Consider the following 15,758-nt stretch of genomic DNA (forward strand, 5'->3'; position numbering starts at 1 on the left):
CTGAGAGCCACTTTGTTTTCCCTTTTACATACGGCGGCTGCCAGTACACATGGACCAGGCCTATCCAGGGTTACACGGAGAGCCACATAGTCTATGCCGCTGCAGCACACTGTACCCTCTCTACTTTACACCTGCCATGCAACAGCACCCTCCTGCAATACGCAGACGACTTGTTACTGGCCTCCACCTCCACTGAATCATGGATACAGGATGCTCTGCTGTCTGGCAAAGGATGGACACAGGGTCTCCATGGAGAAAATACAACTCTGCTCATACCCAGTCCAGTACTTGGTGTACAAACTCTCACATGGCCTCAGGGCATGATCTCGAGAGAGAGAGAGAGTCACGACCATCACCCAGCTTCCCCCACCAGTCACAAGAGCTCAGCTGCAGACTTTCCTGGGGATGGGGAATTCTTGCAGGCACTGGATCCCAGACCACCGTGCCATTGACAAACCCCTGTGGGAGGCATCCTCACCAAAGCAGCCAGCAAAAGTGACCTCAACACCAAAGTTGGAACAGGCATTCACTGATCTAAAACAGCCCTGGGGGTCCCAGATTACTCTCAGCCCTTCTACCTGTACGTCAACAAATCCGAGGGGTTTGCATCCAGCATTTTAACACAGCTGCCTGGGGATCCCCAGCGCCCTGTTGCTTTTGACTCTGTACACTTACTGCCTGTTGTATGGGGAATGCTGGCATATCTGAGTGCTATGGCAGCAGCCGTGGGAACAGTAGAGAAGGCTAACCCCCATTGTGCTGGATCACCCACAGACTGTTTTGGTTCCCCATTCAGTCTCCCTGCTGCTAAATTCTGAAGCAACCCAATATTTCACTGCCACCCGGAGAACTAGCGATGAGGTCGCTTTACTGTCTAAAGCTGACCTGTCCCTACAATGTACCCCTGCTCTGAACCCCACCACCCTGCTCCCACTCACTCAGAACGCCATTGCGGATGACCAGGACTGTTTAGATCTTGTTCAGCAGGTTGTCACTCCACGCGCTGACATCTGTGAAACACCTCTAGACAATCCTGACCTCATACTCTATACAGATGGCTAATCCTTCAGGCCCTCAGACCACTGTACACTGGCAGGGTATGCCGTCTGTTCCCCTTTCACAGTCCTAGAGTCAGCTGCGCTGCCAGATGGCACATCCGGACAGGCTGCGGAGCTGTTTCTGGTCACTGGGGCTTGCACCATTGCAAACATTGATACTAACTCTAGATGTGCCTTCAGAGTCGTCCATGATGTTAGCCTACTTTGGAAACAGAGAGGCTTCATCACGTCAGCAGGGAGGCCACTACAACACGCTGCGCTGACCTCTAACCTCCTGGAAGCGGTCCTCTTACCCTCCGCCCTAGCCATTATAAAATGAGCTGCCCATACCTCTGCCACTGACTGTGTCACCCTGGGGAATGCCTCAGCTGACCCAGCAGCCTGGGAGGCCGCACTGCCTCCCCCTGCACACCCCAGAATAGGGAAGGCCCCAGTATTGCCTGACTCGATAGAGGCAGTGCGAGCTGGCCAACAGGCTTCTCCACCGCAAGGAAAGGAGAGTTGGGCCCCGCATTGGCACCACACGGTCTCCTTCCCTCCAGCTGCTCATATACCCTGACGGCCGCATCGTTTGCCCAAGAGCCCACCTACACTCACTGACCCTCGCAGCCCATGGCATTGGCCACATGGGCAAGAGGGACATGATGCACACTTTAATGCAGTCCTGGTTTGCACCAGGATTTGCTGCCACTGCCCTGCTAGATTATGTTCAGGCCCTTAGCAGGAGCATTAGTGTTATACACACGCAGGTCAGAGGTTGTAGCAAAACATTGCCAGAGTGGGATGGATCTTTGAGAATGCTGGTAGCCTTTTCTTGACAGCAGGCCTGGTAGATGGATTCTATAGATGGGAGGTTGACCTTTGTGATTGTCCAGCAGAGTTCACCACTCTCTGTAACCGTCTCTGATCTTGAATGGTACAGTTGCCATACCAGGTAGTGATACATCCAGACAGATTGCTCTCGATGGTGCACCTATAAAAGTTGGCAAGAGTATTTTCCGTCACGCCAAATTCCCTCAGCTGCCTGAGGAAGAAGAGACATTGCTGGGCCTTTGTAACCAGTGCGTTCACATGAAGAGTCCAAGAAAGCTTGTTGTGGATGACCATTCCCAGGAGCTAGACACTCTCCACTCGTACCACCTCTGTTAATGTGTAGCGGGGCATGAGTAACATCCCACCGAAAGTCAATAATGAGTTCCTTGGTTTTGCCGGCATTGAGAGCTAGATTGTTCTCAGTGCAGTATTTTTCAAGGTCTTCCACCTCCCCGTCTGTGACCAATTTGTCACCATCTGAGATTCAATCGACTGTGGTGATGTGATCAGCAAATTTATAACTGGCATTAGTCTGGTATTTGGCGATGCAGCCGTGGGTATACAGTGAGTACAGTGGGGGACTGAGTACACACCCCTGGGCGGGCTCCAGTGTTGAGTGTTAGTGAGGATGAAATATTGTCCCCAGTCTTCACTGATTATGGCCTGTGGGTCAGGAAAGTGAGGATCCAGTTGCAGAGAGTGGGGCTCAGTCTGAGAACACTAAGTTTAGTAATCAGTCTCGAGGGAATATAGTGTTGAAGGCAGAATTGTAGTCAATGAGTCGGAGTCTTACATAGCTGTTCTTGGTGTCAAGATGTTCCAGGGAGGAGTGAAGGGCAAGTGATATGGCATCTGACGTGGATCTGTTGGTCCGATAGGCAAATTAGAGTTGGTCAAAGAGTAGTGGGGAGGCTGGTGTTGATTAATGCAATGACCAACCTTTCAAATCACTTCCTGACCACCAAAGCTCGGGCCACAGGGCGGTAGTCATTGAGACATGCTGCACGAGCCTTCTTAGGCACAGGGATAATGTTGGCCCTCTTGAAACAGGCAGGGACAGTAGCCTGCTGCAGGGTGAGGTTGGAGATGTCCGAGAAGACCTCTGCCAGTTGGTCTGCGCATGCCCTGAGTGCACGGCCTGGTACTCCATCTGGCCCCATCACTCTCCTTGGATTTGCACGAAGGAAAACTGATCTGACCTCTGATGCAGTGACTGTTGGGATAGGTTCATTAGGACTTGTTGGAATAGGTGTTACCTCTCCACCGAAATTCTGCTCAAAGCGGGCATAGAAGGTGTTGAGACGATCTGGGAGGGATATGTTATCGTTTGCTATCTTGTCCCTTTTTAAAGAGATTACAGGCTCTTTTGGGATTCTGAAAACAACATTGGCCAATTGAATGGCCTGCTGGGAGAACTGGATAACTGAAGTTGGATCAGGCCAGACCAACAGGTCTGCACACCCGTTACCCTGATTGATGATATGGAATAGGTTTTAATAGGACTGTGGGAACTGCGGTATGAAGGCAGGAAGCTTGCAGCATTCACTTGGATCAAGTCAGACAGATATACACAGACTGTGTGTAGTTTGCACATTCTCCCCATGTCTGTGTGGGTTTCCTCCAACAGTCCAAAGGTGTGCAGGTTAAGTGAATTGGCCGTGCTAAAATTGCCTGTAGTGTTCAGTGCATCAGAGGGGAAATGGTTCTGGGTGGATTACTCTTCCAAGGGTCTGTGTGGACTTGTTGGGCTGAAAGGCCTGTTTCCACACTGTGGGGAATCTAATCTTGTACTTCAACCATAATAACCACGTGTCATTATGAGTATAAGTAAGCAACTATATCCAAGACATATGAAAATAATATTTACATTTGAATCACAGGCGACTGTTTTTCGAAACAACAGAGTGTGTTGAAAATGTGGAATGTGCATCCAGAAAAGGTGGTGCTCTCAGTTTAATGTCACATCCAAACAGCGTTGAGAAAGATTTCCTTGTTCCTGGCACCTTTAATCTTAACCGTGAGGTCTCCTGAAGTGATTGATTTGCACGGTGGAACACAGAGGGGTAAGATTGCAAAGCTGCAGTTTCACAAAAGAAGATTTGTTCAATTTGTAGGGATTAGAAAAAAGCGATTTCAAAATATCTTTCAAGTTTCACCAGCAAAGCTTAAAAATTGCTTTTATTCGCGTTCACCTCACATTGTAAACAGTGTTTGATAACAGATTGCTTCCAGTGTATGAGGGATTTCTGGGGCTTTGTTTTGGTGAAGAAGGAGACAGTGTGAAGGGGGCAGGGCAAGGAAGGGCGGAGCATCTCGGTTTAAGGGCGAAATGCAAATTAGCGCAACTTCTCACGTCGCCCAGTGAGTGTCGTATTCAGTGAAACATGAGTCTTTCTGGATGTTCTGTGAACCCGGTGAGAAATTGCGCTGTTGTGCAGACAGAGAACCTTAGAGAGATGCATTTCAGATTTTCGAAAACGCAGTTAGTATGAGTGTAAGAGGTATGGGCTGTTATTGGGTTTGAGCGAGTGAGACCATTGAGCATACTTACCTGGCAGGGGAGATACCATGATCACCAAGGTGGTTCTCCCAGGACGAGGCTATCCCATTGCACTTCGGGTGTGCTGACGCCTGCGATGTCCCCAAATGCGGGATACTCGACTGCAAAATTTGTGGTAGTGGGGCACTGCGTTCGCGCTCTCCCCTGATTTACAAGCAAAAAGCAGATTTTCCAATACATGCCACTGGCTTGTACTTTGTGCAGGCTGTTCGGCCTAAATTGCACATGCTGCACACTCTTATACACTCATACAGATCTGCAGCATGGAAACAAACCCTTGGGTCCAACTCGCCCATGCCAACCTGATGCCCCAACCTAATCTAGTCCTACTTGCCAGCACCCGGCCCATATGCCTCAATCCTTCCTCTTCATACACACATCCAAATGCCTTTTAAATCTTGCAATTGTGCCAGCCTCCACCACTTCCCATGGCAGCTCATTCCATACACTTACCATCCTCTAAGTCAAAACTTTGCCCCTTAGGTCGCTTTTATATCTTTGACCCTCTCACCCTAAACCTATGCCCTCTTTGGTACTTCTTCAAAAAACTCAATCAAGTTTGTGAGATATGATTTCCCACACACAAAGCCATGTTGACTATCCCTAATCAGTCCTTGCCTTTCCAAATACATCTTTGAGTGCGAGCAGCAGCTAAGGTAAGACAGTTTGTTTTAAAATTACTTACCGGTAGCGGGCAGCGGTGTTTTTTTCTCTCTTCACAGAAAGAGCGGGAGCAGCAGGGGGAAGTGACGAAGACCAGAGGGGCAGCCGGGTAGGTTTTTTTTTCCCTTTAAAAGCGCGCAGGAGAAGAACCCGAGGCACTACAGAGGTAGTGTCTCCCACCCGCCCTCCTCCTCTAACCTAAATAATAAGACCCGTTGTGGTAAGTAGGTAAGTGCTGCATTTTGCTTGTTGTATTCTTTAGACCCAGTTTTTTTTATAAAAGGTTACTTTCAGAGGGATGGCAGTGAAGGCAGTGCAATGTTCCTCTTGCAACATGTTTGAGGTGAGGGATGCCATGGACGTCCCTGCTGATTACACTTGCAGGAAGTGCACCCATCTCCAGCTCCTCCAAGACCGTGTTAGGGAACTGGAGTTGGATGAACTTAGGATCATTCGGGAGGCAGAGGGGGTCATAGATCGGAGCTTTAGGGAAGTAGTAACTCCAAAGATGGCAGATAGATGGGTGACAGTGAGGGGGACTGGGAGGAAGCAGCCAGTGCAGGGACCCCCTGCGGCCGTTCCCCTCAAGAACAAGTATACCGTTTTGGATACTTGTGGGGGGGGAACGACTTACCAGGGGTAAGTAACGGGGCTCAGGCCTCTGGCACGGAGCCTGTCCCTGTTGCTCAGAAGGGAAGGGTGGAGAAGAGCAGAGCAATAGTAATTGGGGACTCGCTAGTTCGGGGCACAGATAGGCGGTTTTGTGGGAACGAGAGAGACTCACGTTTGGTATGTTGCCTCCCAGGTGCAAGGGTACGTGATGTCTCTGATCGTGTTTTCCGGATCCTTAAGGGGGAGAGGGAGCAGCCCGAAGCCTTGGTCCACATTGGCACCAATGACATAGGTAGGAGGAGCACTGAGGATGTTAGGCAGGCTTTCAGGGAGCTAGGTTGGAAGCTCAGAGTTAGAACGAACAGAGTTGTTGTCTCTGGTTTGTTACCCGTGCCACGTGATAGAGAGTCGAGGAATAGGGAGAGAGAACAGTTAAATGCGTGGCTACAGGGATGGTGCAGGAGGGAGGGATTCCGGTATTTGGATAACTGGGGTTCCTTCTGGGGAAGGTGGGACCTCTATAAACAGGATGGTCTGCACCTGAACCTGAGGGGCACCAGTATCCTTGGTGGGAGGTTTGCTAGTGCTCTTGGGGGGGGTTTAAACTAACTCTGCAGGGGCATGGGAACCCAGACTGTAGCTTTAGGGTGCAGGACCTGGAGTGTAGGGAGGTTAGGAACATGGCATCAATTTCAAAGGAGGGTGCCTGTAAACAGGAAAGTGGCTTGAAGTGTGTATACTTCAATGCAAGAAGTATACGAAATAAGGTAGGTGAACTTGCAGCGTGGGTTGGTACCTGGGACTTCGATGTTGTGGCTATTACGGAGACATGGGTAGAACAGGGACAGGATTGGCTGTTACAGGTTCCAGGGTTTAAATGTTTTAGTAGGGTCAGAGGTTGGGGTAAAAGAGGGGGAAGTGTGGCATTGCTTGTCAAAGATAGTATTACAGCTGTGGAAAGGACGATGGATGAAGACTCGCCATCTGAGGTAGTTTGGGTTGAGGTTAGGAATAGGAAAGGTGAGCTCACCCTGTTAGGATTTTTTACAGGCCTCCTAATAGTCCTAGAAACGTAGAAGAAAGGATTGCGAGGATGATTCAAGAGAAGAGTGAAAGTAATAGGGTGGTTGTTATGGGGTCTTTAACTTTCCTGATATTGATTGGGAAAGCTATAGCTCAAGTTCGTGAGATGGGTCAGTGTTTGTCCAATGTGTGCAGGAGGGTTTCCTGACACAATATGTAGATAGGCCAACAAGAGGTGAGGCCATACTGGATTTGGTTCTGGGTAATGAACCAGGCCAGGTGTTAGAATTAGAGGTAGGTGAGCACTTTGGGGACAGTGACCACAATTCGGTGACTTTTACTCTAGTGATGGAGAGGGATAAGTGTGCACTACAGGGCAAGAGTTATAGCTGGGGGCAGGGAAATTATGATGCGGTGAGGCATGACTTAGGATGTGTGGCTTGGAAAAGTAAGCTTCAAGGCAAGGGCGTAATTGATATATGGAGCTTGTTCAAGGAGCAACTATTGAGTGTCCTTGATAAGTATGTACCTGTCAGGCAGGGAGGAAAGGGTCGTGTGAGGGAGCCGTGGTTTAATAAGGAATTGGAATCCCTTGTTAAATGGAGGAGGGCGGCCTATGTAAAGATGAGGCGTGAAGGTTCAATTGGGGCGATTGAGAGTTATAAGGTAGCCAGGAAGGACCTGAAGAGAGAGCTAAGAGCAGCAAGGAGGGGACATGAAAGGTCCTTAGTTGGTAGGATTAGGGAAAACCCTAAGGTTTTCTATAGGTATGTCAGGAATAAAAGAATGACTAGGGTAGGAATAGGTCCAGTCAAGGATAGTAGTGGGAAGTTGCGTGTGGAGGCTGAAGAGATTGGGGAGACATTGAATGAATACTTTTCGTCAGTATTCAATCAGGAACAGGACATTGTTGTCAATGTGAGTACTGAGTCACAATTAAGTAGAATGGATGGCTTTGAAGTATGTAGAGAAGAGGTGTTGGAAATTCTGGAAAGGCTGAAAATAGATAAGTCCCCTGGGCCTGATGGCATTTATCCTAGGATTCTCTGGGAAGCAAGGGAGGAGATTGCAGAACCATTGGCCTTGATTTTTATGTCCTCGTTGTCTACAGGAGTAGTGCCAGAAGATTGGAGGCTAGCAAATGTGGTTCCCTTGTTCAAGAAGGGGAGTAGGGATAACCCTAGTAACTATAGGCCGGTGAGTCTCACTTCTGTTGTGGGCAAAATCTTAGAGAGAATTGTAAGGGATAGGATTTATGAACATCTGGATAGGAATAATGTGATCAAGGATCGTCAGCATGGTTTTGTGAAGGGCAGGTCGTGCCTCACAAACCTTATTGAATTCTTTGAGAAGGTGACTAAGGAGGTGGACGAGGGGAAAGCGGTAGATGTGGTGTATATGGATTTTAGTAAGGCGTTTGATAAGGTTCCCCATAGTAGACTACTGCAAAAAATACAGAGGTATGGCATTGAGGGTGAGTTGGAGGTTTGGATTAGGAGTTGGCTGGCTGGAAGAAGACAGAGGGTAGTAGTTGATGGCAAAGGTTCATCTTGGAGTGCCGTCACTAGCAAGGATCTGTTTTGGGACCATTGCTGTTTGTCATTTTTATAAATGACCTGGAGGAGGGGTTAGAAGGTTGGGTGAGCAAGTTTGCGGATGATACGAAAGTCGGAGGAGTTGTAGACAGTGAGGAAGGATGTGGCAGGTTACAGCGGGATATAGATAAGCTGCAGAACTGGGCAGAAAGGTGGCAAATGGAGTTCAATGTAGCTAAGTGTGAGGTGATTCACTTTGGTAAGAGTAATAAAAAGATGAGGTACTGGGCTAATGGACGGATACTTGGTGGTGTGGATGAGCAGAGGGATCTTGGTGTCCATGTACACAGATCTTTGAAAGTTGCCACCCAGGTAAATAGTGCGGTGAAGAAGGCATATGGCGTACTGGCTTTTATTGGTAGAGGAATTGAGTTCCGGTGTACTGAGGTCATGTTGCAGTTGTATAAGACTCTGGTGCGGCCGCATCTGGAGTATTGTGTGCAGTTTTGGTCGCCATACTATAGGAAGGATGTGGAGGCACTGGAACAGGTGCAGAGGAGGTTTACCAGGATGTTGCCTGGTATGGTAGAAAGATCGTATGAGGAAAGGCTGAGGCACTTGAGGTTGTTTTCATTGGAGAAAAGAAGGTTTAGGGGTGACTTGATAGAGGTGTACAAGATGATTAGAGGTTTAGATAGGGTCGACAGTGAGAATCTTTTTCCACGTATGGAGTCAGCTATTACAAGGGGGCATAGCTTTAAATTAAGGGGGGGTAGGTATAGGACAGATGTTAGGGGTAGGTTCTTTACTCAGCGAGTCGTGAGTTCATGGAATGCCCTGCCAGTAGCAGTGGTGGACTCTCCCTCATTATGGGCATTTAAGCGGGCATTGGATAGGCATATGGAGGATAGTGGGCTAATGTAGGTTAGGTGGGCTTGGATCGGCGCAACATCGAGGGCCGAAGGGCCTGTACTGCGCTGTATTCTTCTATGTTCTATGTACATCCTGTCCTTCAGAATTCCCTCCAACAACTTGCCCACTATGGACGTCAGGCTCACTGGTCTATAGTTCCCTGGCTTGTCCTTACTACCCTTTAAGAAGGGTAGTAAGGACACACGTTAGCCAACCTCCAGTCTTCCAGCACCTCACCTGTGACTATCGATGATACAAATATCTCAGCAAGAGGCCCAGCAATCACTTCCCTAGCTTCCTGCAGAGTTCTAGGGTACACCTTATCAGGTCCTGGGGTTTTATCCATCTTTATTCGTTTCAAGACATCCAGCACTTCCTCCTCTGTAATATGGACATTTTGCAAAGTGTCACCATCTATTTCGCGACTTTTTAAATCTTCCATGTCCTTTTCCACTGTAAATACTGATGCAAAATACTCGTTTAGTATCTCTCCTATTTTCTGCAGCTCCACGCAAAGGCCGCCTTGCTGATCTTTGAGGGCACCCTATTCTCTCCCTAGTTATCCTTTTGGGAAAACAGTCCCAGCCTATTCAGTCTCTCCCTGTAGCTCAAATCCTCCAAACCTGGCAACATCCTTTTAAATGTATTCTGAACCATTTCAAGTTTCACAACATCCTTCCGATAGTAAGGAGACCAGAATTTGACACAATACTCCAAACTCTGCCTCACCAATGTCCTGTACAGCCGCAACATAAAATCCCAACTCCTTGCTGATCTTTGAGGGCCCCCTTTTCTCTCCCTAGTTATCCTTTTGTCCTTAATGTATTTGTGTTCACAATTAAATTAGTCCCATTTGCCTGTATTTGGTCCACACTCCTCCATATCTGTCCCATCCATCGACTTGTCCGAATGTTTCTTAAATGACAAAATTGTACTCCACTCCACCACTCCCTCTGGCAGCCTGTTCCACTCCCCACCCTCTATTTGTACACCCCAGTGCAACACCGGCATTTTCAAATCATATATAGTCACAGACACAGTTTAGTTCTGTGAAATAGCACATGAAGAAATCAAGTAAACATTGGAGTGTGATGCTCTCCAACAAACACACCAAAGGAATCTCTTATTTGTACAGGCAACCTCAAAGGCATCTGGATGGGTATATGAATAGGAAGGGTTTGGAGGGATGTGGGCCGGGTGCTGGCAGGTGGGACTAGATTGGTTTCGGATATCTGATCAGCATGGACAAGTTGGACCGAAGGGTCTGTTTCCATACAGTACATCTCTGTGACTCTATGACTGTATTTGATGCACCAGGAACGTCCAATAACTGAATGGACCCCTGTTTACCTTGAGCAGGTAGACCTTTGACAATGGTCTTTCCCAACTATGTCTTGCTGGCAGCTGCCTTCAAGCTTTAGTGCGTCCCTCAGCATGTAGTCCTGGACCTTGGAATGTGCCTCCAACACTTGGGAAAGGTCAACTCCTTGGTCTGGAAGACCAACAATTTTTCAGAAGACCAGAGAGCACCTTTCACCATTTGCCACGCACAAAGCCACACTGACTGTTCCAAATGGGTCTTCACCTCTCCAAATGCCTCGAGACCCTAACTCTCAGAATCCCCTCTCACAACTTAGCAACCACAGCCGTTAGGCTCACCAGTCTATTGTCTCCAATCTACGCTGTGAGTTCATTTGCCTTACCTGTCAGGCCCCTTGCTTTGAAATCAATGCAATTTCACTGAAGGCTTCCCTTGTTTCCTGCCGTGCTCTTGCCTGCCCTGATTAGTACGAGAATTACCAACACTGCCATTACTTTTTAACTTGGTTTCATTACATCTATACCATCATCAAGCTTCTCTTTTGTCTTCTGAATGCTTTGGGTCACCCCCTCCACCCCCCACGGACAGATTAATTTGACTCTCCTGAGCAGCTCTCACAAACCTGACATGTGGTCCCCTGAGCACACTGTCAAAGGAATTTGGCAGAATGCCTCTTGGCCGGAACTTTGCTACAAGCACCATGATGTCACTTGGCTGGTGGTGGGAAGGGCACTGCCCATTCGATCCTTCATGTGTGCCCGGTTTCTATGTGCCACCGCACACTGCCTTTGAAGTGGCTGCATTGGTGAAGAGACTGTCACCCAGCTCCTGCTGGTATGTGCCTTTGCAAATAACATCTGGAGGGAGATGTAATGGTTTGGGTCGAGGTTTGTCCCCGAGCAGCTCCGTGACTCTGTGCTCTCCGGGACACACACCGAGACAAACATTGACTGCACCTGGAGGACCATCCACTCTATGACAGACGTTCTTTGGTCTGCCCGAAACTTGTTGGTCTTCCAGAGCAAGGAGTTGACCCTGACCGGGCGTTGCAGACTGGCACATCGCAAGATCCTGGACTATGCACTGAAGAACATACTAAAGCTTGGGGCAACTGCTGCCAAGACACAGTGGGGAAAGACCACTGTCGGACGGCTCTCTGCCAAAGTGAAAATGGCGTCGCTACAGTTATCGGACCCTCTCAAATGGATGTAACTTGCTCAAGTTCACTTGAGAATGTAACTTTAAAAAAAAACATTTTGTGATTTATGTATGAAAGAACAGAAACCAACATAGTCATTCTAAAACATGAGAGACTTAACAAACAATTGAGGTCTTTTTCGGTATATAATTTCAGTTACATCACACTGTAAACATTTGCTCTAAATTCTGTGTCTTACAATCTTATTCTCCCCAACCACGTGATGAAGGAGCAGCGCTCTGAAAGCTAGTGCTTCCAAATGAATCTGTCATGGTGTGATTTGTAACTGACTAGGCCTTCTGTGGCAGTGAATTCCATGGATTTGCTCTGAAAGTAGGGAGTGTTGCTGAACATAAAGACCTTGGAGTGTCGGTTCACGCTTCCTTGAAAGTCAAGTCACAGATCAATTACAGAAGGCATTTTGTAAGCTTCCCTTCATTGGTTGGAGGGTTCAGTATCGGAGTTGGGATTTTATGTTGCGGCTGTACAGGACATTGGTGAGGCAGAGTTTGGAGTATTGTGTCCAATTCTGGTCTCCGTACTATCGGAAGGATGTTATGAAACTTGAAATGGTTCAGAATACATTTACAAGGATGTTGCCAGGTTTGGAGGATTTGAGCTACAGGGAGAGACTGAATAGGCTGGGACTGTTTTCCCTGGAGTGTCGGAGGCTGAGGGGTGACCTTATAGAGGTTTATAAAATCATGAGGGGAATGGATAGGATAAACAGACAAGATCTTTTCCCTCGGGTGGGTGGTCCAGAAGCAGAGGGCATACGTTCAGGGTGAGAAGTGAAAGACCTCAAAGGGAACTAAGGGACAACTTTTTCACACAGAGTGTGGTACGTGTATGGAATGAGCTGCCAGAGGAAGTGGTGGAGAAGAGCTTATGCCCGAAACGTCGATTCTCCTGCTCCTTGGATGCTGCCTGACCTGCTGCGCTTTTCCAGCAACACATTTTTCAGAGGAAGTGGTGGAGGCTGGTACAATTACAGCATTGAAAAGGCATCTGGATGGGTATATGAATAGGAAGGGTTTGGAGGGATATGGGCCAAGTGCTGGCAAATGGGCCTAGATTAGGTTAGGATATCTGTTCGGCATGGATGAGTTGGACTGAAGGGTCTGTTTCCATGCTGTGTATCTCTATGACTCTATGTCCAGAGCTTTATAGAACCTCAGAAGTACATCTGTGCTTTTATATTCAAGTCCTAGTTGATTAATGAGGGAAGGGACGTAGATGTCATATACATGGACTTTGGTAAGGCATTTGATAAGGTTCCCTATGGTAAGCTGATGGAGAAGTTGAAGTCGCACAGGGTCCAGGCTGTTCTAGCTAGATGGATAGAGAACAGGTTGGGCAACAGCAGACAGAGAGTATTAGTGGAGGGGAACTTCTCAAAATGGAGACCTGTGACCAATGGTGTTCCACAGGGATCCGTGCTGGGATCACTGTTGCTTGTGATGTACATAAATGATTTGCAGGAACATGTGGGTTGCTTCATGAGCAAGTTTACAGATGAAACTAAGATTGGTGGAGTAGCAGATAGTGAAGGAGTCTGTCAGAGAATACCGCGGAATCCAGACAGATTGGTGAGTTGGGCAGAGAAATGGCAGATGGTGTTCACTCCGGACAAATGCGAGGTGATGGATCTTGGAAGATCAAATTCCAGAGTGAACTATAGATTAAATGGAAAAGTCCCGGGGAAAATTGATGTACAGAGAGATCTTGGTGTTCAGGTCCATTGTTCCCTGAAGGTGGCAACGTAGATCAGTAGAGTGGTCAAAAAAGCATATGGCATCCTTTCCTTCATCAGACGGGGTATTGAGTACAAGAGTTGGCAGGTCATGTGACAGTTGTTTCCGACTTTGGTTCGGCCACATTAGGAATACTACGTGCAGTTCTGGTCCCAACATTACTGAAAGAATGTGGACCATGGCTAACCATGAAGAGAGGTTAAGTAGATTAGGATTATTTTCATTGAAAAGACGGAGGTTGAGGAGGGCCCTGATTGAGGCCTAAAAAATCATGAGAAGTAGACACAGGATGGAGAGCAAGAAGCTTTTCCCCAGACTGGAGGATTCAATCACTAGGGGTCACATGTTCAAAGTGAGAGGGGCAAAGTTTAGGGGAGATATGTGTGGAAAGTTCATCAGGCAGAAGGTTGTGGGTGCCTGGAACACATTGTTAGTGGAGGTGGGAGGGGCTAGAACAACAACGTCATTGAAGATATATCCAGGTAGATACATGAATGGGGAGGGAATAAAATGACACAGAGCTTTTGAAAATAGGTGGCAGGTTTAGACAGAGAAGCTGAATCCGCAGAGGCTTAGAGGGCTGAAGGGCCTATTCGTGTAAATTTCTTTGTTATTTGTTCATCTCAAAATAAATGCCAACATTGCATTTGCCTTCCCAACTACTGACTCAACCTACAAGTTTTACCTTGAGAGAATTGTGGACTAGAACTCCCAAGTCTCTTTGCACTTTAGATTTCCAAATGTTCTCCCCATTTAGAAATAGATCATGCTTCAATTCTTCTTTGGGAGCAGGGAGAACAGCCTGAACTTCAGTTTGACCCGCTATAATCGGGGTAGTATAAACCTCTTTATCATATTCTGTAAATGCAATCTTGTGGGTGGCACGGTGGTGCAGTAGTTAGCATTGCTGCCTCACAGCGCCAGAGACCCCGGTTCGGTATCCGCCTCGAGTGACTGTCTGTGTAGAGTTTGCACATTCTCCCCATGTCTGCGTGGGCTTCCTCCGGGTGCTCCGGTTTCCCCCCCCAGTTCAAAGATGTGCAGGTCAGGTGAATTGACCATGCGAGATTGCCCACAGTGTTAGGTGAAGGGGTAAATGTAGAGGAATGGGTCTGGGTGGGTTGCTGTTCAGAGGGTCGGTGTGGACTTGTTGGACTGAAGAGCCTGTTTCCACACAGTAAATAATCTAATCTAAGAGATGCCTTTTGTTTATTGATGAGAGTAAAACTCCAATGTGTAATAGCTTCTTTGATCTGCTACTGTACCCTGCATTTGTGAGAAAACACATATATGTAAAGACATTTCTATGAATAAAGCATAAATTTTAAAATTAAAAGAAATCTTGCGCTCTCAAAGCAGATTGCGAACCTCCCACAACCCCGAGGGCAGTCTCATAACACAGCAATACCAATGGCACACAAAGAACAGGTCAGACGGAGAGACACCACCAAGGACATCGCTCCCAGGACAGAAACAATGGAAGCCCCTTACTGTTTCAGAAGAGACATTCTCACCAACCTGCAAAGAGCTGGAATCTCCTGATCTCATTGATACTGTCAGGATGTTGCATTGTATCATGATTCAGGATATTCATCCGATAACTGTTTTTCAATTATCATCATTGTAACTAGATTACTCCATTTCCATCATTGTAACTAGATTACTCCATCAGGAAGGATGCGAGCCTGAGAGGGGTGACTATTCCTGGCAGCGGGGGCCTGCAGGTTAAGGCCTCCCTGGACATGGATGACATCGCTGTTTTCTGCTTGGATCCGCAGCACCTTCAGGTGGTCGGTCCTGACGGTGAAGGGGATCGAGGATTGGTCGGCCCAGTTCCCGAAGAGCATGGCCTCGCTCTTGCCTCAGTTTACCTTGGCCCCCGAGGCCCGTTCGAACTGGTCACAGATGCACATGAGTCTGCGCACAGACAGCGGATCCGAGCAGAAAACGGCGACGTCATCCATGTACAGGGAGGCCTTAACCTACAGGCCCCCGCTGCCAGGAATAGTCACCCCTCTCAGGCTCGCATCCTTCCTGATGGACTCGGCAAATGGCTCTATGCAGCACACAAACAAGGCAGGAGAGAGAGGGCAGCCCTGCCTGACTCCAGATCTGACTGGGAAGCTATCTGATTCCCACCCGTTCATTGAGACTGCACTGACAATGTTGGTGTAGAGCAGTCTGATCCAATTGTGGATTCCCTCACCAAAGCCCATTTTGGAGAGAACATCGCTCATATACGTGTGTGATATCCTGTCAAAGGCTTTCTCCTGGTCCAGGCTGATCAGGCAGGTGTCCAACCCTCTGTC

The 15,758-nt window shown here is 47.8% G+C and overlaps 1 non-coding gene across 1 annotated transcript; it reads left to right on the forward strand.

Annotated features, from left to right (window-relative positions):
- The first annotated feature begins 4,414 nt into the window (after nt 1–4,414).
- LOC148139348 (U1 spliceosomal RNA) lies at nt 4,415–4,578 on the forward strand. Its single transcript, XR_015753724.1, has one exon. It is a non-coding gene; the product is annotated as a U1 spliceosomal RNA (small nuclear RNA).
- The last annotated feature ends 11,180 nt before the right edge of the window (nt 4,579–15,758 follow it).

The sequence above is a fragment of the Chiloscyllium plagiosum genome, unplaced genomic scaffold, assembly GCF_037043375.1.
Source record: "Chiloscyllium plagiosum isolate Xiang-an unplaced genomic scaffold, Cpla_swu_hap1 HiC_scaffold_38, whole genome shotgun sequence".
Classification (NCBI taxonomy): domain Eukaryota; kingdom Metazoa; phylum Chordata; class Chondrichthyes; order Orectolobiformes; family Hemiscylliidae; genus Chiloscyllium; species Chiloscyllium plagiosum.